Source organism: Saccopteryx leptura, chromosome 3 (genome assembly GCF_036850995.1).
Source record: "Saccopteryx leptura isolate mSacLep1 chromosome 3, mSacLep1_pri_phased_curated, whole genome shotgun sequence".
NCBI lineage: Eukaryota > Metazoa > Chordata > Mammalia > Chiroptera > Emballonuridae > Saccopteryx > Saccopteryx leptura.
In genome coordinates, this window is record NC_089505.1 from 357,927,073 (window position 1) to 357,946,079 (window position 19,007).

Sequence of the window (19,007 nt, forward strand, 5' to 3'; positions counted from 1 at the left end):
CATAAGGGAATTAACTGGTTTATAATTTAAATGAGATCTCACTAGAACTCTAGCAACCTGACTACATAGTTAAAACTTCGGTCTTCTATCCAGGGAAGAATGAACACAGTAAAAAATTTTAAGAACACCACAGCTGGGCTGTTATCTTTGGAATCCTAAGACGCTGTTCTGGTAGTTTTCAATACTACATTGTGCAGTTAAATATACTTATATCCGAAAAGCAGATAAAATTGCAAACAATGAAAGGTACCAATACGTGGAACTGGAAACCATGAAAACAAGAGTAAAAACACAAAAGCCCAATTCTAAATGGGATACAGGTTAGAAGATGCCGCACTTCCCAGGTTACAAAACACTTCTATATATTCCCAGTCCCGGTGGCCTCCCAGCCAGCTGGAAGGTAGCTATTATTCTGCCCATTCCACAGGTGGAGAAATAGAGTCTCTGGGGGAGAGTGGCCAATGCTGAGGGGGAAAGACAGGCAGGACCTGTGTCACTGAGGCCCGTAGGACTTGGTAAAGGAGTTTGGATCGTGCTGAGTTCAGCAGGACACCTTTGAAGGTTTAAGCAGGAGAGTGTTGTGTTCTTATCTACCTTTTAAGGAGATCTCTTGGTGGAGGGGGAAAGAGCCAAGGTGGAACCAGGGAGAACGCTTGGAAGGCAGCTATGGAAGTTCAGACAGAAGATGACTGTAGTGCTCACGGAGATAAGAGAGTATGGTGGCTGAGACGTGGTCGGACAGTGGCCGACGGCGGACTGGACGTGGATGTTGACGGTGCCGGGGAGAAGCCAGGATGCCTCCCAGCTTACCAGTGGGAGGATGGGGGGGGGGGGGGAGTCTGCAGAGAAACAGGTTTCAGGGAGCCGGGGAAGGGAACCTGTAGATTCATTTGCATTTGTTTTTGGAAGGAGGATATGTTTCCCCAAACACTCGGCCTTCTGATGGCAAAGAGTAGGTCGTATTCTCTTGCTCCTGGGCTTTGAATAAATGCTTTCAGTGAGCTGGGGGAGCTCAGGCCTGTCCCCGGGCAGCCTGTTCGTAAAGAATGCTGCCCCTGGCAAGGCGCTGTGTTCCTTCGGCTGCCAGGGAACCGGGGAGCCATTAATGACCCCTTCTCAGAAGGCTGGGCCTGGTACAAGAAACAAACAAAAAACCCTGATGTCCTACCTTCTAAGGTTTCAGGCTTTGGGTAACTTGTTCTTCTGCCAATCTCCATGGGATCGTTCCCCTGCTAATGTTTGAAAGTGATTCTTTTTTTTTTTTTTTTTTTTTAATGTTGTGCTCAGGCCTTAAATAACCTTTACCTCATGGTGGCTTCTAAGCAGATAAAGCCTGGTAAAATTATAACATCAACAGCAATACTAGGCTTTTGTAGGGTGCTGTCTAATTAAAGGACCTCTTTTATATATGTTATTTGATTTTAGCCTCCAGAAAATCTCTGAGGTGCCTGACTGGTGGTGGTGCAATGGATAGAGTGTCAACCTGCGACGCTGAGGTCCCAGGTTCAAAACCCCAAGGTCGCTGGCTTGAGCACAGGGTCACCGGGATCATCAACATGATCCAGTGGTCACTGGCTGGAGCCCAAAGGTCACTAGCTTAAAGCTCAAGATCACTGGCTTAAGCAAGGTGTCATTGACTCAGCTGGAGCCCCCTGGTCAAAGCACATATGAGAGAGCAATCAATGAACAACTAAGGTGCCACAACTGTGAGTTGATGCTTCTCATCTGTCTCCCCCCCCCCCCCACCTCTCACACACACACTTAAAAATAAATAAATCACTGAGGTAAGATCAGTGCTGTGTTTAGCTCTGCAGACGGTCCAGGACTTAGGAAGTTTCCACTTACGGCTTTCCCCACTTTGCGACGCTGAGGAAGTTTCCACTTACGGCTTTCCCCACTTTGCGACGCTGAGGAAGCAGTATGCATTCTACAGAAACGGTGCTTCAGGTTCTGACTCTGCCTCTCTTCCCGGGTCAGCGACATGCGCACCATCCCCTCTGGTGACGCTGGCCACGCAAGCGCGAGGGGGAACATCCCATTGTCTATAGTGTATCTGTTGTATTGGATAAATTTGGCCAACTGGAGGCTAATGTAAGTGTTCAGAGCATGTCTACCATAAGCTAGGCTAAGCTGTGATGTCTGGTAGGTTAGGTATATTAAATGCAATTTCAACTTATATTTTCAACTTAGGATGGATTTATCAGGTCAATATCCCAGGGTCAGTCGCGGAGCATCTGCATTTGAGAGGCCAAAGAAGGTAGTAGCCAAGAACATGTAAAATTATGATAAGAGTAGCATTAAAAAGAGTTAAGTGGCCCCAGGCTGGGTAGCTCAGTTAGTTAGAGCATTGTCCCGATCTGCCAAGGTTGCAGGCTTGATCCCCAGTCAGGGCACACACAGGAATCGACCAATGAATGCATAAATAAGTGGAACAACAAACCGATGTTTCTCTCTCTTTCTCTCCATTCTTCTCTCTCTCTAAAATCAATAAATAAGAAAAAAAAATTTTTTTTCAGAGTTAAGCTACTCAAAACAGGGTTTAGCACATAAATGTTAACTGCTGTTCTTATGATTAGTTTCTAGAAAGAGAAACTGAGGCGCAATGAGGCTGTGATATACACACTCAGCAGTGGTATCAGGTCTGAGTTAGGTACACCCTGTGACATTCCCAGACGCCACTCAGAACGAATCCCTGGTCCATGGTGATGCCGGGTTGGGTGGGGAGGCTCCTCCCCTGGCTGGGTCCCTGTGAAGTTCTCCTAAGGCCGCGTGAGCCTCCCCGCCCCCTCCCCAGCCAGCAGTCTCCACACCTCGTCCTGTGAGTCCTCCCCGCCCCCTCCCCAGCCGGCAGTCTCCACACCTCGTCCTGTGAGTCCTCCCCGCCCCCTCCCCAGCCGGCAGTCTCCACACCTCGTCCTGTGAGTCCTCCCCACCCCCTCCCCAGCCAGCAGTCTCCACACCTCGTCCTGTGAGTCCTCCCCACTCCCTCCCCAGCCAGCAGTCTCCACACCTCGTCCTGTGAGTCCTCCCCACCCCCTCCCCAGCCAGCAGTCTCCACACCTCGTCCTGTGAGTCCTCCCCACCCCCTCCCCAGCCAGCAGTCTCCACACCTCGTCCTGTGAGTCCTCCCGCTCGTGGTGGGTGGAGCTCCCAGCCAGGACGGCTCTGAGCCTTTCCTGTCCTCCCTGCCTGCTGCCCCAGGGCCCTGCGTTCTGCCCATCGTCTTACAGCGCTCCCCACTTTGAAGTAGGGTTCAGGCCCGCCCTCTGCCGTCCTGGCGCCTTTCTCCTAAGAGTCTCTGCAGCAGAACCACCCCGGGCCCCACAAATGGGCACATGATATCATCCGCCCCGGGTGACTCCTCCTCACGTATGAGTCTTAGTTCCCCCGTTGAGTAGATGGAGACAGAGACCTTGTTATGTACCTTGTGATTCTCCATCTGCCACATGCCAAGCCCAGAGCAGGAGCCAAGACATTATCCAACTGACTTCTGAGAAATGATAAAAATCATACTCCCCGGAGCCCACCTTTGCAAATGGAGCTGTGCTCATCGCAGTCCCCTCGGGAAGCTCACCCCGTCTTCCAAAGGTGGCCCCATGTTCAGAACCTCTGCAGCCCCAAGAACACACCCCACACAACACGTTCTTATCCTTGGTGTTGGCAAATCTCTGCCTTTTGCTGGTGACTCCACCATTTACATCCATGGAACCAAGAATGTAACTTCCCTTAGGAACACGGGCGTGGGGTACAGGTGCTCAGAAAAAAGAGCAATAATGTCACAGTGTGCCCAGTTTCACTGTTCGCCTGCTATCCTGGCTGAAGACAGCCCCAAAGGAAGGCTTCAAACATGTCAGGGCGAGGGCCACACCACTGAGATCAGTGTGAGGTCTGCCGTGGGGACCTTCTGAAAGCGACAGTTTGCTTTTAGCCAGGTCAGTTCTGTGAATGTGTTTAAAATTTGTCATCAGAATATATTTTGAGACATGAATGAGCAAATGAATGTATGAGTAACACCTCAGGGCCTCATAGCCCAAGTGTGTTTCTGAGAGACGCAGTGTGTGTCCTTGTGTTTGAATACGTGTGTTGCCTACATGAGGCAGGCGACTGCTGAACCAGCCCGGCCCCCAGAGGCCAGCAGCCCCCCAAGCAGCAGCCACAACCCTCATTCCTCGCCTCTTGCCTTCCCTCACTGGTCCCCAAGTGTGTGTCGGTCCAGCGGTCCCTCCACTGACCTGAATGCAATTATTTTATTCTTCATAAACAGAACACTTCCCCCTGCCCTCAGTTCCCACCCCACCCCCCAAACTAAGTGACCTCCCCTCGTTAAGTGTCCAAGAACACGGTTCTGTGTGGGAAGAGGCTCGGACGCTCTTCACAGGCCCTGTCTGCCCCGAGGTCCCACAGTCGCCCTCTGTGAGGATGATGAGGGTTTGACAGGGCTGGGGGGTGAGGGAGTGGTCCGGATGTTTTCCCCAGATTCCCAGCTTTTCTCCCCCAGTAAAATATTTTCCTGGGCATCCGAGGGAGAGGAAATGGATGATCTCTGTTTCTTCAGAGGCCAATTTTAGCCACTGGCAGAGGTTCAGGGGTGGCCGGCACCCTGCCCCCAGCTCTGCTCACTCAGTCTGCGTGGCCGGGGTTGGTGGAAGCCAAGAGATTTTCAGTGTCACGAAAAGACAAGGCGGTTTTGAAATCCAAACCCATATGCTGTTCCCGAGTGATTGTGATGAATCCCAAGGTGCGGCTGAAATGTGTTTACCGAGGTCACTACCCCACGAGGGTCTCTCCGTGGCCACTTGCATGTGGACGCCAGGTTGGGTAGCATTTCCAGCAAGGCCCTGGCTCTACAGAGAGGCTGCCAAGTAGCGTTGGAATGGCTGAGCAAGGGCCTTTCTGGGCTTTTTCAAAGTGGAGCAGAGAGGACCGAGAGTGGGAAGGGTAGCTGTCCTCCCTACCAGGGATCCTGGTGCTGCCACCACCAGCTCTGTTCCTTGTGCGGCCTTGTGGCTCTCCGTGTCCTCACTGGAGACACGGGGTGAACACTGCCTGCCTCCTAAGTCAGTGAGCAGACGTTACCAGTTTGGTCGCTAGCTTGCTGTGTGACGTTGGGCAGGTTACTTTACCTCTCTGCTCCTAGATTCCCTTGTTGTGTCAGTTTCCTATGGTTGCCGGAACACATGCCCACGAACTGGGCTTGACACAAGTTTAAATTTAATCTCTCACGGTTCTGGAGGCCAGAAGTCCAAAATCAAGTGTCAGCTGGGCCCTGCTCCCTCTGGAGGCTCTAAGGGGAAAATCTTTCCTGGCTTCTCGCAGCTTCTAGAAGCGGCGGGCCTTCCCGGCAGCTCCATCACTCCACTCTCTGCCTCCATCTTCACATCACCTGCTCTCCGTCTGTGTGTTTCTCCCCCGGGCGTCTCCTCTGAGGACACTGCCGTTGGATTGAGAGCCCATCTGGATAATCTAAGGTGATCTCATCTTGAGGTCCTTAACTAAATTACACCTGCAAAGACTCTTTCCCAGTAAGAGCACATTCAAGGTTCTGGGGTGTAGGATATGGACACATCATGTGGGAAGTGGGGCGCAATTCAGCCTACTGTGCTTGTCTGTCCCCCGGGGATGACAAGGTGCCGACCGCACGATGGCAGTTGCATGAGTTCATATGTCTAAAGTCCCTCGAGCAGGGCCCGGCACACAGTCGACACCCAAGGTTTGCTCTTATCATAATCCTCACACGCCCTCATTTCATACTCACCATCACCATCGGCATCATACTACCTAACCGTGGTGAAGAAGTTTGCCAAACGCACCACATCGAAAATTAACTCTTGACTGTCGGTCTTCACCATCTCAGTAAAGAGTTCTCTCTGTTTACCCCACCCTTGAAATAATTCTGGGTTCCTCTTTTTCTCTCATACTCCATTCCATCTCTAAGTCTCATCTGTTCTGCCTTCAAAATAGATCCCCAGTGTGACCACTGCCTTCCGGGACCACCGTGTCGCACCCCTCTAGGGTGCCCTCCCCAGCTCGGCGGATGTGAATGGCACCTGTGGGGTTACACGTATGGCCCGGGCTAGAGCGGCCACTCCAGTGGTGCTGTGTCTCGCCCCTCCTACCAGTATCCTCCAGTGTGTGTCCTTGTCATCTGTCACATGGACTGGCTCTGTAGCCACGGCTGTCCTTTGGGCTCACCTCTCCACCGCCTGCTCCTCCCTCACATGTGTGTTTCACACGCCCCACAATTCTGCTCTCTTCGCAGCCACTTTTCCTAAACATAGATCAGCTTCTGTCACTTTCCTGTCCCAAACCCTGCACTGGTTCCCCCGTGTCACTCAGAGCAAGCCAAAGTCCCCATGTATCCACCAGACCCCACGTCTCATCGTCCCGGCTGCCACCTGGCCTTTCGGCTCAGCTTCGAACACACCCCACCCCCACTGGCACCCCCACTGGCTGTGTCCTCAGCCTGAACTGCCTCCCCCCGGCCGTCTTTGCAGCTGTCTCCCTCATTTCATCCAGACCCTGCCTCAGAGACACCCTGTCCACGAGGCCCTCCCTGACTGCCGTCGGGTCACAGCTAAACCATCACCCCTGAAACCTCTAGCCCCTGTTTCTGTTTCAAAGCACAAACCGCTACTGGACGTGTGTGTGTGTGTGTGTGTGTGTGTGTGTGTGCGCGCGCGCGCGCGCGCGCGCGCTTGTCCAATTGTCTGTTTTCCCCATCACCCTCGGCTCCGTGGAGGGAGGGACGTTGTTTGGGTGGCTGTGCCAGCCCTCGGGGCCTGGCATGTCTCAGGCACAGGGTAAACGTTTCCTGGACCAGGCAATGGTTTCGGGCGGGCTCTGGCTTCGCATGCATGACCTCAGCTCTCCCAACACCCCACGACGTCGGGGTTGTCATACCCTCGTTTGGCGGGGAGGTGGAGGGGACGGGGATATGCAGGGGATGTGCAGAGACGGTAACAAATGTCCCCTGGCTACCCAGCTAGTGAATGAATGGTGGCGGCAGGATCTGGATTAACTAGTCTTACACCGGAAACCGCTTCCTGAGTCACCATCTGTCGTGAGGCTGAAAGGAAAGGCGGCCGGTGAAGGGCCTTTGGACGTGGGAATGGGACACACAAAGTACCAGAGCCACCGTCGCTGCGCCCATGACTCCCAAGCAGATGGCTCCGCATTGATTTGGGCCGCCTCCCTGTTTAATTTTTAACGTTTTGGGAACGTCTGCTGCCTCCCGGGGTGACGCAATGTGAGGTGGTGAGAAGGTGTGTGTGCAGCACCGTGGCTCCGTTCCGTTACTGTCAGACTCGGGGGGCCCGGAACGTTCCAGAAACGGGTGTGGAAGCTGTGTGAATGTGTCCTTTATTCCAAAAACAGGTCAATCCAAAGTTTCTGCCATTGGTAAACGTAGTGTACTGATTAGAATCGAATATTTCACAAATATTTCTGCTTGCAGAGAGCACAAGGCTGAGTTCAAGGATGCATATTCCCAATTCTGCTGCTAAAATACCCCATGGCCTTAAATAATAATAACTCCAATTCCCTGAGTCAAGTGCGAGTACATGCCAAGTGCTTTATTTTTATTAGCTCATTTGATTCTCCAAACCACTCTGAGGAGTCACTACTCTTATCAACCCCAGTTAATCCTAGTCACAGAGACACAGAGATGTTAAGTAACTTGGCCAAAATCACACAGCTGTCCACCAGCAGAGCCAGGATGTGAACTCAGTTGGACTGTCTCCTGAGGACAGGGGCCAGCTCTCTTTTGTGACTCTGCTTCATCTGTTAATGGTGGGGAGTGCGTTCGATCCTCTTTTCCATCTTGAAAGCTCTACGGGCAGGCGTCCCCAAACTATGGCCCGCGGGCCACATGCAGCCCCCTGAGGCCATTTATCCGGCCCCCCACTGCACTTCCGGAAGGGCCACCTCTTTCATTGGTGGTCAGTGAGAGGAGCACTGTATGTGGCGGCCCTCCAACGGTCTGAGGGACAGTGAACTGGCCCTCTGTGTAAAAAGTTTGGGGACCCCTGCTTCACTTTTGAGGCTGAGACTCCAGGTGCAGCTTCAAGTCATCAGTGTGAGAACAAGAAGTGCGTCGGCGACTGGGGTGCCGCAGGCTGAGCCAAGGGTGTCGGAAGAAAGGTTCAAGATGCGGGCTTCCTTTTCTATCAAGTTCTTGTTTGTGTCTCGCTGTCCTGCCCGCTACTTTTCTTGCCTCGATAAGAGTCAGTCACCTGCTGACTCTTATGGTTTGCAGACATAAGAGTCAGCAGGTGCGTGTCTGCCCTACCCCTCTCCCCGGGACATCATTACCTTCTGTGTCGGAAAAGGGAAATCAATCTCACGAGATCAGCTGGTTTTTCTCAACTTCAGAGTACCCTGGCATCTCGTTTCATGCTTAACTCACACGGAAACCTTGCATGGACAGACAGGGAGAGCCCCATTTTATGGATGAGGAAGCAGACAGGTTGTGAAGGCTGATCTCAGGGTCACATTGACTTCCTCCTGCCTCCTGTATTTCCTGGGCCCTCCCCCAGGGTTCTCACTTCACTGGAGTGATCTCAGCAGCACAGCCTTTGATCACACCCAGTCACCTCCCACACTGTTGCCAGGAGTGGGTGGTAATAAATACCCATCCTAATGAGAGCTATCTTTCACCTAATGCCTTCAATGAGCCAGAAACAGTGCTAGGGGCTTTTCATGTTTTATTTCCTTCTAATCCCCATAATACCCCTTTGAGATACATACAGTGTGTCCGTAAAGTCATGGTACACTTTTGACCGGTCACAGGAAAGCAACAAAAGACAATAGATGTGAAATCTGCACCAAATAAGAGGAAAACCCTCCCAGGATGATGTGGCAGCATGTGCACATGTGCAGATGATGATGTAACACCGTATATACAGCAGAGCAGCCCAAGGTCATGCCAGTCGAGATGTGGACGGTACAGAAGAAAGTTCAGTGTGTTCTGTGGCTCGCTAAATTCGAATCCATGACCAAAGTGTAACATGAGTATCGGAGCGTTTATAACAAAGCGCCACCACATAGGAATAACATTACTCGGTGGGATAAGCAGTTGAAGGAAACCGGCAGTTTGGTGGAGAAACCCCGTTCTGGTAGGCCATCAGTCAGTGATGAGTCTGTAGAGGCTATACGGGATAGCTACCTAAGGAGCCCTAAAAAAATCTGTGCATGAGCCCACATCGAACTGCACTGAATAGGTGTGAAACTGGGAGAGCTTTCCTTTTATTTGGTGCAGATTTCACATTTCTATTGTCTTTTGTTGCTTTCCTGTGACCGGTCAAAAGTGCACCATGACTTTACAGACACACTGTAGTGTTAACTAAGATACCCATTTTACAGATGAGATGCCTGATGCCGACAGCCCCAAGCCTCAGTGCACACGGCCCCACAGCTAGAAAGCATTAAACCAGCATCTGCAAGTGTTGACCTAGATCATCATCTGGCGTCCTCTCCCTGGTTAGAGTCTCTGGGGCGCCTGCAGCGCTAGGGCCCTTCCTTCATTCTCCTCCTGTAGAGAGGAGAAACTGAGGCCCACGAGAGGAGACTTGCTCAGAGCCAACCCGCTTGGAGGCGGGTCTGGAGCTTTTGCTCTGGCTAGATCAGTACCCCTCACCCTTGCTCCGATGTCCAGCCTCCTCTCCCTGTCTTCTAGTCCCTGGCTGCCTCTTCTCCTCCCTCCCCCTGCCTGGGCTCCTCCCTTGCCAGCCATCCCGAGGACAATATTCCCACCTAAAGTGGCTGGGTCTCGAATCAGAACCAAAATGGGAACTCCCAGGGCCTTCGGCCACCTTTGTGTGCTCACTGGTATTAAGGAGGCAGACCCCTCTCGTCACCTCCTGTGGTAATCCTACCCATCTTCCAATCCAGCCTAAATGTCACCTCCACCAGGAAGCCCTTCCAGATCATCCCAGCCACTGTCATCGCCTTACCAAGCCCTCCCATCCATGCCTCTTTATAATCCTGCTGTGGCCATGTCTACTTACTTTTATTGTAATTTGTGCATACATCATGGCTCCTCTAACAATTTCAAACTCATGGACAGTAGTAACCAGTCACCCCCATTTTTCCCGTGCCTACCACCAGTCTGGTGCAGCGTTTTTATTCTGAGTGTTGGAAAGATGTTTGTGGGATAAATGGAGTTTTCCTTCTTCTGTACAAAAGGATTCTTTCCTTTCAAAACAAATAGTCAGGTGTCTAAGAACATCTGTCCTAGAGTTTGCACTGGGCTGAAGCTTAGCTCCACTGTCTGCATGCTGCGGGACCGTGAGCAAGTTACTTAACACTTGTGTGCCTCAGTTTCCTCGCTTGTAAAATGAGGATAACCCTAATTTACCTAACACGGTGGCTATGAAGATTAGACAAGTCTAATGCATGTAATATGTTTGGTATAGTACCCAGGAGAGACTTGAGTCAATAAATGAAGTTGTGCATTTTTGGCAATCCTACATGCAAATTAAAAAAAGAAAAAATTTATTCTCCATCTTTGGAGCACAATTCACCTTTGGCTTTAGGTAGCTGCCAGGTCCCTTCCGACCCTCGCATTCATTGCACCTGCCCCAGGGGTCACTGCCCACTGCAGAGCCTCCCCTGACACTCTCGCTGGGAGCGGGGGCCTGGGACGGGAGAGAGAACATTCGAGTCGCTGGAGTAACCGCTCACCAGCCCGGAACCAGCAGCCACATTGAGTGTTCTTACTCAATTCATGTGACTTGACAGATTTGGAATGTGTGAGGGAGAGAGTTTTTCTAGCTATGAGTCAGTACATTGCAGCTCTCAAACACACATTTTTCCAAAAAAAAAAAAAATGTTTTAAAAGAAAAAGAGTTTAGCAAGAATCGTTTACGAGTGCACAGTGGAAATCTCTGAAAATTTTATTTTGACCCTGAAGGCAAGCAATACTTAAAACATTTAATAAGAGGCTAGACACGGGCTGCACTAGAGAGAAAACACCACTCGCCGCCTCTTCCTTCTGTATTCATAGCCACTGTCTTCTGCTGGGAGGGTCCAGGCTACCTGGGTTTATTATTAAGTACCTCCTGGATACCCAGATTTACGCTAAAAATGGTAGAGAAATAGAGATGTGAGATGTGTTCAAGAATGGAAGCAGAAACAGCATTTATCAAGCCCTTATTGTGTGCCAGACAATCCTGAGTGGGGTGAGGACATGTCCCAAGTTCAAGAGGCAGTGTGGGGGAACATGGGACAATTATATTCAGACACCTAGGATCAAACCCCAGCCGCCAACTTTTATAATGTCCTCTCATCCCCATCGTATCCTGTTTTATGGATGAACAAAACTAAAAGCTCAGAGAAGAGACATATTTTGTCTATAGATACAAAGCTCTGGAATGGTAGAAACTGTGTTCTACACTGGGTCTGTCAGCCTCCCTTTGCTTTAGAAGTTAGGGTTAAATGAATGTCCCTGGAAGCTACATTGGAGCTGATTTTCCCAGGAGGGAGGCAGACGCGCCCCTCCGGGGGGCTATGTCTGCACATCCCAACCCAGTATAACTTTTTTGCAGACCAGTCTCTTCGACCACCTTCTGCCTCTCACTCGCGGGGGAGTCCCGCCTGGTAGGGATTGGGAAGAACCTGACTCTCATCCAGGTTGATCCTCTCTTTGTTGTTTATTTTAAAGAAAGAAACCACTGCCCGCCCAGAGGGCTTGTGTTTCCAGCTCGCTTACAGCTCCTTTGCAAGGGCTCATTTTCATAGATTCCTGATCTCCAGGGAGCTGTGTCTTTGCCTCGGAAACATGAGCTGTAATCAAAGGTGCACGCCCCCCTGTCCCCGCACATCTGCTGGCAGCCATGCTGGAGCCGGGGTTCCCCAAGGACCACAGGGACTCAGGCCTGGGGCCCCAGGGAGAATTTTTCCCTGGCGAATCAGATGGCCCTGTGGTTGCCCTTTGAAAAGATGGCAGGGGCGCAGGTGTTGCTTCTCAGATTGCTGGGAGAATGAATTGAAGGGGCCTTGAGTAATGGATGGACTCCACCGTCCATCCACTTAACACACACTTTTGGGGCCACCATGTGCTGGGAACTACAGACCCCGAGAATCCAACTCTTTGGTGACCTCCTGTTGTTGCTGCCAGGTAAAGGCCTGACTTCTTGAAAGGCCTGAAAATGCTTGGAAGGCCAGGCCCTCGGACCTGCCTCCACTGTCCGATGTCCACCTCGCCCCTCCCACTGCAGTCCTGCCTACACATTCCTCTGGCGTTTTTGGCTCTTCCTCCTCTTTGCTTGTTTTGCTGCTGCTTGCCTTTCCCCCTCCCCCGACTCCACCACGTCCCCTGTGCTGCACCCTCCTGTGCCTCTCCTGGCCATCTTGCCACCGTTGCACGAGCTTCAGTTAGCACAATGACATCACCGAAGTCTTTTGTCTCTGACCTAAGTGCAAGGGCAGGGCTCACCTTATCTCCCCAGAGCCTGGCCCATAATCAGTGCCCCAAAGAGTTGTTAGAAGAAGAAAGAGACAGTGAGCCAAACAGACACTGCCCTGCCCGGCGCTGGGCACATCTTCCAGAGGGTTGGTTGTGCCTGACAACCGCTGAGACGGAAATATTTGGAAACAAAGACAGATCAATTCTAGAGTAGAATTCAAGATGTCAAGATGTTCTCATTCAAGATGTCAAGCTGCGCCCACACCCCCTAGGGAGGTTAGAAACCCAGCCTCCTCCCTACAGTTTGAGAGTCTTGTGGAAGAGTAGGTGGGGTTGATGGGAGAGATGATGGCCCAGTTCTCTAGTCCTGAAGTCCAAGTTTAAGAGGCAGTGTCAGGAAAGAATGAGAAGACTATTCTCAATCAGGCCAGAGTTCTAGCCACAAAGCTGGACTTTCTACTCCTGTGACGCTGGGCAGTTTATTTAATCACTCTACATTTCGGGTGTGCCATCTGTAAAATGGGTGTGTGAGCACCTGCTTCTAAGAGCTGCTGTGGGAACGAGAGCTAAGACGTGAGGACCCTGGTTCAGTGCCTGTCACAGAGGAAGCACTCAGGAAGTGGCGGCCGTTGCATTAGTCATTCATTAGCGATTTTTATTTTTTTATGAATGAAAGGCTGTTGTGGGTGACTAAGGTGAAACATTTTCAGGAGCAAAGACAGAGGGCAACTTATGACTGCACTTCCGGCTTGCAGAATGATGGCTTCCCAGAAGTGGCTTTTAGCTTTCCACCTTCTTTTAACCTGACCTTCTCCTACATCCAGTCTGGAGCCGGAGCCCGAAGCTCCCTCCTCTCTACTCCATGATTGCGCTCTCGTCAGCGTGAGGCCATTACCTCAGGACACAGTGACATGTTTACTAGACCTGGAGTTTCTTAGTCATCTGCTAAATATTTGCTGAATGAAAAATGGAATGGAATAAGTTGCCTTAGAGGAAGTGGCCCTGGGGGAGGGTGTTTTTCTTCTTCTACAAACTGTTCGAGAAACTTCCCTCTTTTTCCCTGTCAGGTGTCTAGAAACTTGATACAAGGCTTAACGTGGTCTAAAAGGGAATCAGGGGGACCTGCAGGGAAACTCCTCTGGGGCTTTTATTCCTTACTGGGATTTTGCTCCATGTGACCAGGGCTTTCTGGGGAAAGGGGCTCCTGGCCAGGAAGACTAGAATGTGGGCACATTTCGAGCTGGAAAGGCATTGGAACGTGCTGCAATTCATTTACAATGCTCTTGATGAGAGCTGCCATTTTCCATGTGCAGAACAGTGCTGGGCCCCACAGCCTGGGTCCCTCGCGCAGGCCCAGGAGGCGGGTTCTGTTTAGAGCCCCGCTTGGCCGATGAGGAAACCGAGGCCCCAAGGAGAGAAGCAACAGGTACAAGGGCACAGAAAAAGTATGTTCCAGGAGACCAGGACCAGACTCAGACATCCCGTCTCCAAGACCAGTACTCTTTCCCCCACGCTGGTCAGGACCAAGGGTCTAGTGGGTGGTGGCGCAGTGCTGGATTCGAGGATAAACGGCAAAACAGAACGGACTCAATGACACCCCTCAGCTCTGAGAAGAATTCACTGTGCAACCCTGGCCATGTCACTCTGCTTCTCTGTGCTCGAGAAGAAGCACGTATTTGGTGGAGGATAATAATTGTTATCAAAAACAATAATAATTAGCATACCTGCTTGCTGCACTTTATATGTGCTACCTCCCTCAGTCATACAGGGTAAGCTGGGGTTAATTAGGGGAAGAGGGAGGACAGAGCATTGAAGAGAGAGCGACAAGGACAGCATAGCCATGTGTCTGCACAGTGGACAGTGGGTGCAAGAAACTTGGCAGATGGTGAGCCCACAACACAGCAGGGCGCAAGGTAAGATGGGAGATATAAGTAGGGACCAGGACCCACAGGGCCTCGGGGGCCCCGAGTGAGGAGTGTGGTCTCCACCCTGAGACAAACGAGGCATCTGTCAGCTGCGTCCATCTTGTGTCCCCCCTGTGTCCACTGGCCTGTCTCAAACTCAGTCTGTTATTTGTCTTTCTCCTTTTTTTATATCGTGAGTTCCTAAGGGTAGGGACTGAGTCTTATTTATTTATGGCTCTCTGGTGCTTAGCACGGAGTCTGGTCCATACGGGTACTCGATAAGTGATTGTTAATCGAATATTTAATATAGTATTTAATATTTAATAATATTAATGTGTTCAATATTTAATAACTACGTATTACACATTTGTTATATCTAGTTATTGGTACCTATAATAACATTTCCACTGTGTAAGCATTTCTGCTGTAAAATGATACATGCATTCCTGGAGAACCTTGCATTCAGAAAAATTTAAAAGTCATAGCCCTTTGGGGGAAAGTAGGGGTGCAGCAGAGCCTCACAATTCGTGCAACTCTCTAACGAAGGGCAAGCCTAGTGGTACTGGCAGAATTCCAAGGGCATGCTAAAATTTGAGTTTAAAAATAAAAACAATAATTTAGGACCTGAGTAACTATAGGGTTATATTTTCAAAACCAAGAGGGTAGTTTGGCAGAGGGGCTGGAGCAGGGTCAAGGCTGCCGAGCTGTAGAGGCAGGAGAGGACGGCATCTCTTCTGGAAGTTCAGGAGGGAGAGCCGTTGCGAGCTCTGTCAAAGTGCGCAGGGACGCGTGAGCTAGCGTGTGGCCTTGCCTCAGAGACTGGGGAGGACTGAGCAATAAGAGCTTCTGAGACCGAGCACGTGGTCGCCCGGCGAGAGGAGGAGCACGGAACAAGGGGGTGTGGAGACAGCAAGGGGGTGTCTGGAACAAGGGGGTGTCTGGAACACGGGGGTGTCTGGAACACGGGGGTGTCTGGACAGCAAGGGAGTGTCTGGAACAAGGGGGTGTCTGGACAGCAAGGGGGGGTCTGGACGGCAAGGGGGCCTCCATCACTTGCTGTGTGGGGGTATTTTGCGTCCAGCTGTTGTCACGTGGGGATGTAAAACACTACTCCAGTGGGAACGCTTGCCCATGAACAGTGCCACCCCTGCATTTTCCTGACCTCTTTCCCCCTATACTTCACATGCACTCATCTGCCTTATGGAATCTAGCACAGGAGAATGAACGATATACACTATAATCCACCATTCACAGATAAGTCAGGAATGCCAGCTGGTCAGCTTGCATGGAGGAAGTTTGCAGACTCTCCACGTCAGCTGCACGTCACTTTCCTCTTGGTCCACGAGTCTGTTCAGTAAACCCATGCAGTCAGAACGTAGAGCAAGACCACATAGTTGGGTAAGGCAAGAGCACCTTCCACCTGCGTGATGTGACTGTGTGCCCCATCAGGAGCAACTGAGCTCACACTTCTGGACTTGGTGTCAGAGGAACTCAACCCCCGCCTGCCCCGAAGCTGTGTGACCACAGGACTGCCGCTTAACCTCTCTGTGCCTCAGTTTTCTCAATGGCAAAATAGCACTGGTGATGCTGCCCAAGTTCTTTGTAAGAGCAGATTAGCTAGAGCAGTGGTCGGCAAACTGCGCTCACAAGCCACATGTGGCTCTTTGGTCAGCTTAGGAGTACCCTAATTAAGTTAATAACAATGTACCTAACTAAATAGTTTAAATTTAAAAAATTTGGCTCTCAAAAGAAATTTCAATCAGGCTCTGTTGACTACTGCGTTTGCCGAGCTCGGAGCTGGAGCATGAAAAGCTCTGTTAGACTCTGAGGGTTTTGCAGAGTGTTGTCAAGTCAGTGCCTAGAATACTCGGGCTCATTCGTCTCTGAGGTCCCTTCTCCCACTGGATGGTTAGATCTAAGGACAGTGGCAAGAGAGTTAAACTCCCTGGAGCCAAGGTAAATGAATGACTGGGATTAAATGTAGAAGCTTAACTTTCCCTACAGGAAGGAGAAGTAGAACTTCTGTCTGGGAAATTGTGCTGGCCTTCGACACAAGCGAGGAGGAAAGGAGCCCGGACTTCCGTCTCCAGTGCCTCCCTCTCTGAGCGCCCTCCAGGACATCCCAGGCTCTCCCTCCCTGGGGCCCAAGATCATCCATCCGCCCAGCCCTGGCTTAGAGTCCTCCCCACGTCCGCTCCCCTGAAGCCAGGCCTGCCTGCCCCCTTCCACCCTCTCATTGCCCTTTCCCAGAATAGTGCGGGCAGAGGGCCACCAGCTGGGGAGTCACATGAACGTGGGTTTGAATCGGCTCACATCTGAAAGCCACAGTGGCCAAAGTCTGGCTTCTCTGAGCCCATTTCCTCGCCTGGAGAATGGGCTATATATAAGTCCCGGCCTGACTGACTAGCAGACTTCCCTTCTGCCACGAGTAACAGGCGTGTAATTGAGTACTTTGCACACTGCGGCATGCCCAGGAGCGACCTGAGGAGCTTGTTAAAAAGCAGGTTCTGGTTCCGCAGGGCTGGGTGGGGCGCGAGAATCTGCCGTTCCTACAAGCTCCTGGGTGATGTGTGCTCACTCCTGCACAGCAGAGGTTCAGGTTAGATGCAGAGTGGCTGGCCCGTTCCTACAAGCTCCTGGGTGATGTGTGCTCACTCCTGCACAGCAGAGGTTCAGGTTAGATGCAGAGTGGCTGGCCCGTTCCTACAAGCTCCTGGGTGATGTGTGCTCACTCCTGCACAGCAGAGGTTCAGGTTAGATGCAGAGTGGCTGGCCCGTTCCTACAAGCTCCTGGGTGATGTGTGCTCACTCCTGCACAGCAGAGGTTCAGGTTAGATGCAGAGTGGCTGGCCCGTGCCTACAAGCTCCTGGGTGATGTGTGCTCACTCCTGCAAACAGAGGTTCAGGTTAGATGCTGAGTGGCTGGCCCGTTCCTACAAGCTCCTGGGTGATGTGTGCTCACTCCTGCAAACAGAGGTTCAGGTTAGGTGCAGAGTGGCTGGCCCGTTCCTACAAGCTTCTGGGTGATGTGTGCTCTCTCCGGCACAGCAGAGGTTCAGGTTAGATGCAGAGTGGCTGGCCCGTTCCTACAAGCTCCTGGGTGATGTGTGCTCACTCCTGCACAGCAGAGGTTCAGGTTAGATGCAGAGTGGCTGGCCCGTTCCTACAAGCTCCTGGGTGATGTGTGCTCACTCCTGCACAGCAGAGGTTCAGGTTAGGTGCAGAGTGGCTGGCCCGTTCCTACAAGCTCCTGGGTGATGTGTGCTCACTCCTGCACAGCAGAGGTTCAGGTTAGGTGCAGAGTGGCTGGCCCGTGGCGAGTTCCTCAGCCAACAGGCGCTAGTGCCGTGAAGGTGGCTTCCCCCCCTACCGCCAGCCCGCTCAGAGGGTTTTCCTTTGAGAACAGGGGTGGATGCATCAAGAAACCCCTGCTCACCTCCAAATTCTTAGAAAAACAAGAAAAAACAAGTTTTGCTCCAAAGGCGGGCTGGGTGCAGGGAGTGAGAAGACGAGGCTTTAGCGCAGGGCGCACACGTGCAGGACAGGTGGGCCTCCGCCTCTAGGGAAACCTCTGGAGCTCAGGCCTCAACTTGCAGCGCAGGGAACGCATCCTCCGAGCCAGGCGCACACCCTGGTCCTCAGGCCGCAGCGTTCCTGGGGAATTTTCAAAGCATACACAGTTTGCTTGGCAGGAGTCTCCCAGGGTATAACTGCGCAGTTAGGGGTTTGGGTTTAAGACCTGCAAGTATCTTTTGGACTTGAGGCCTGCACACAAGGCTGTCCCCATCACCCTCACCAAAACGGAACCCCTAAGCACCCTTCACTGTTAGGAAGGACACCAAAGCCCAGAGGAGACTCCGAGTGAGGTTCTAGAGACACCCTCACCCCAGCCCGTCAGATCTGCTGGGAGTTTAGCTCTTTGCAAAGGCCTGCTGCTCAACGAGCTACTGACCCACCCAGGGTGAGGGTCTTTTTCCCCCCTCTCAGAATCGCCACAAAGTCCAAAGATTCTGAGGTTGGTTTGACGAGCAGCTCTGTCCTCGCCGTTTCCTTTGCCTTTATTGTTCCTGGCCCCATCCCCATCCCCCTAGTGCCGCTGTCCTGCCACGAGAGAGAATGGACTGCCCTCACCCTGCCTTGCTTTTAATATTGAGTTTCTCTTCTCTACAGGTCTTGACGCGCTGACTGGTGCCGGAGTCCAAGTGGAACGAGATTCCCAGGATGTAAGCGATACGGGACTGGTGAGTGACGATGTGTCTGGCGGAGGTCGGGGCCTTGGTTTGGATGTCTGGAAGGGAAGGATGAATGGGAAGAGCAGGGGGCAGCTCTGAAACTGCCCCTTCCAGATGCCCCCAGAAAGGGCAGAGGGCAGAGCATCCAGGTGAGAGGCCCTTGCAATTACTGGGTCCCTGCCAGCCCCTCCGCAGAGGCAAACCGAGCCTGCACGAATCTGGGCTGTCCTCTGCGCTCAGACCACATCACCACCCAGTGGGCATGTGCTTGGAATTGTTTCCAGGGAACATCTAAGCAGGGCATTCTCAGGACAGAGGGGGAACCCCCTGGCCCACACGGTTTGTAGACCACAGCCCCGAGGAGACGGGACTAAAGAGAGGCGAGAACAGCCTTGGTGTGTTGAAAGGGCTGTCGCTGACAGCAGGGAGGTGGATAGCGATGGACCTAACCTGAGGAAAAGTCTCTGA

The 19,007-nt window shown here is 51.8% G+C and overlaps 1 protein-coding gene across 1 annotated transcript in view; it reads left to right on the top strand.

Annotated features, from left to right (window-relative positions):
- Positions 1 to 19,007, top strand: part of ZHX2 (zinc fingers and homeoboxes 2) — a 143,546-nt gene that overhangs the window by 52,977 nt on the left and 71,562 nt on the right. Inside the window, exon 2 of the mRNA XM_066379423.1 lies at positions 18,478 to 18,548. The gene's annotated coding sequence lies outside the window, so the exon portion shown is untranslated. The remainder of the gene's footprint in view (positions 1 to 18,477; positions 18,549 to 19,007) is intronic.